The following is a 2,967-nucleotide window of genomic DNA, read 5'->3' on the forward strand; positions in this document are numbered from 1 at the left end:
GCACCATGGTACCCATGCACTGCATCCTCAGCACCTAACATAAATTTTATTCAATATATATAAAATGCATATATATGAACACACACACACACACACACACATAGATGCTCCTGAACAGAGTTTTTAAAATTTTTTATTACTTTTATTGTATGTGCATATGTGTATTTCATGTATGTATATAAGTGCACCCATGTCATGCAATGCCCGTAGAGGACAGAAAAGTGCATCAGATCTTGGAACTGGAGATACTTATGGTTGTTAGCAGCCATGTGACCACTGAAATTCGAATGCAGATCTTCTGAAAGAGCAGCCAGTGCTCTTAACTGCTGAGTCATTTTTTCAGGGCTGGCACTTTTAACTCTCTTAAGTAAATAAGAGGCTTGAGAGATGGATCAGCAGTGAAGAGCAGTTCCAGGCAACCATGTCAGTTGACAGACAATGACCTATTAATTCCAACTCCAGGGGATCTGATGCCTCTGGCATCTGAGGCACCGGCACTCATGTGCACATATCCCCGCACAGATACACACCATTACAAACAGTAAAAGTGTACTCCTGGCAAACCATTTATCACAAACATGACTTCTTGGGCATAGGGGCATACGTATGATTGCCCTTGGTGGCCTCTCATTCAAATGGTCCAATCAGCTGCTGAGTCCCTTCCTTAGTCCCCTTTCCCTCCACTGTGGGTCCCCAGTATCCCAGGCCCCCACAGATACACACCATTACAAACAGTAAAAGTGGACTCCTAGCAAACCATTTATGACAAACATGACTTCTTGGGCATAGGGGCATACATATGATTACCCTTGGTGGCCTCTAATTCAAATGGTCCAATCAGCAGCTGAGTCCCTTCCTTAGTCCCCTTTCCCTCCACTGTGGGTCCCCAGTATCCCAGTTCTCTCAGGCCTCCTCTCAGTCGGCCTCTGCCCTTACTGCAAAGCCTGCTTGGCAGCCCCCTAGGATGTCAGTCTGCTTAGTAGGGAAGAGGAAGTATGTGTATAATGCCCAGGGGAAATAGTTTACTTGCTTGTATGTGAAATTTTTTTTTAAAGATCATAGCCTTAAAAATTATACAAGCCTTGGAAAGGAGAGGAATCCTGAGAAGGGGCCACTTTACATGATAAAAGATTTGCCTCAAACAGAGAGTGTCAGTCTGCTTAGCAGGGAAGAGGAAGTATGTGTATAATGCCCAAGGGAAATAGTTTAGTTGCTTGTATGCGAAAATTTTTTAAAGATCATAGCCTTAAAAATTATACAAGCCTTGGAAAGGAGAGGAATCCTGAGAAGGGGCCACTTTACATGATAAATGATTTGCCTGAAACAGAGGCAGCATCAGGGGAGGATGAAAAGTCTAAGGAGTTACTGGAAAATTCAATCTTAGCCTCAGAGCTGAGAGTGAGAAAAAATGGAAGATGTTAAGTTGTGTAAAGTTAAAGGACCAGGAGTCAAAGGACCCAAGAAAAAGAGAGATAGAAATGAGAAAAGAAACAACCTAAAACTAATAGTAGCTAAATCTGACATGATAAAAGATTTGCCTCAAACAGAGACAGCATCAGGGGAGGCTGAAAAGTCTAAGGAGTTACTGGAAAATTCAATCTTAGCCTCAGAGCTGAGAGTGAGAAAAAATGGAAGATGTTAAGTTGTGTAAAGTTAGAGGACCAGGAGTCAAAGGACCCAAGAAATGACAGATAGAAATGAGAAAAGAAACAACCTAAAACTAATAGTAGATAAATCTGACCCTCAGATTCAACAATGTTTGATGCAAAGAGGAAAAAGATTTAACAGTACTGTAGATAGGGTAAAGTACTCCACACTGGAGCTGTTGAAACTAGGAAAGACTTTCAAGTAAGCAATCAAAAAGCCCCTCACCATGTGACTCGTGAGGGTATTAGACATGGGAGCAAATAATGTCAGTCTAAGTCCTTCAGAACTTTACAGCTGAGTTATACAACCACCCATCCACCCTTGCAACATAGGCTGTTTAGCCTAGGCCAGTACAAGAAGGAGCAGTCCCTTATGAAAAGGCTTGTGCAAGGTATTAAAGATACATGGGTGGCTGGGGAAAGGCAGGCATTACTGAGAGAAATAGGCATGAAAAAAGCAATATATAATGCCCAGTTCACTAGGCCAGATCGTGCTACGTTCACCCGAGATATAAAGGAAAGCTTCATTCAACTGGGATCTCGAGAATGATATAGAGCTTTAATGGTGTTGCTAAGTCCTTTAATAGGACAGAATCTTTGTAAAGTGAGAGAGGATTTAGCACACCTAAGTGACTCAAACAATCATGTAAATTGTGTCTGTAGAATAACAGAACAACCAACAAAAGATATAAAAAACAGCAGACAGAAGAAATCGTCCATCTGGGTTACTCAAAGACAAATGTAGCAAGATTTATGTTGAGCCCAACTTCCCAAAGAAGAAATTGATAGAGAACTAAATTCAATACTAAGGAGTTCTGGAAGGCTTTCAAACTGAAGAACCATTTACAAAAGGCAGTAAGAGGATAAAAACTCTCCCAGGGGTGATTAAGAATTCCCAAAGATTAAATAAGATACATTTCTCTCCTGAGAAAGGCTATGGTAGGGGTAGAGGCAGTTTCTCCCACCAGGGCTTCCCCCACCAGCAAGGTATGGTTAGTGGAGGGTGGCAAGGTATGGCTATAGCCAGAAAACAGACCCAGGGCCTGCCTGACTCATGGAACCCAACAGGTGCAGTGGGGACAAGAGCCATCCTCTCCCTCCTTAGCCTGGTCCCGGTCAGGCAACTGGAGCCAGCCCCTTTAAATGGATCCAGGATTAAAGAATATAGAGACTTCACTTAAGATCGCCAGAATGCAGAATGACCCCAAAGGGATAACTAAAGATAGTGAAGAACTAACCAAATTAATACTTCTTACCAATGCTATGGTACCTAACAAAGATCTATGGAGAAAGCAATTAATATGAATGGATAAAAACTTTC

The 2,967-nt window shown here is 42.0% G+C and overlaps 1 protein-coding gene across 1 annotated transcript in view; it reads right to left on the reverse strand.

Moving 5' to 3' along the window:
- LOC108491377 (zinc finger protein 791-like) overlaps positions 1 to 2,967 on the reverse strand; it is a gene marked incomplete at its 5' end in the record, with an annotated part of 22,924 nt that overhangs the window by 11,005 nt on the left and 8,952 nt on the right. The gene's annotated exons all lie outside the window — the stretch shown is intronic.

The sequence above is a fragment of the Nannospalax galili genome, unplaced genomic scaffold (genome assembly GCF_000622305.1).
Source record: "Nannospalax galili isolate Female #2095 unplaced genomic scaffold, S.galili_v1.0 scaffold2102, whole genome shotgun sequence".
Taxonomy (NCBI): domain Eukaryota; kingdom Metazoa; phylum Chordata; class Mammalia; order Rodentia; family Spalacidae; genus Nannospalax; species Nannospalax galili.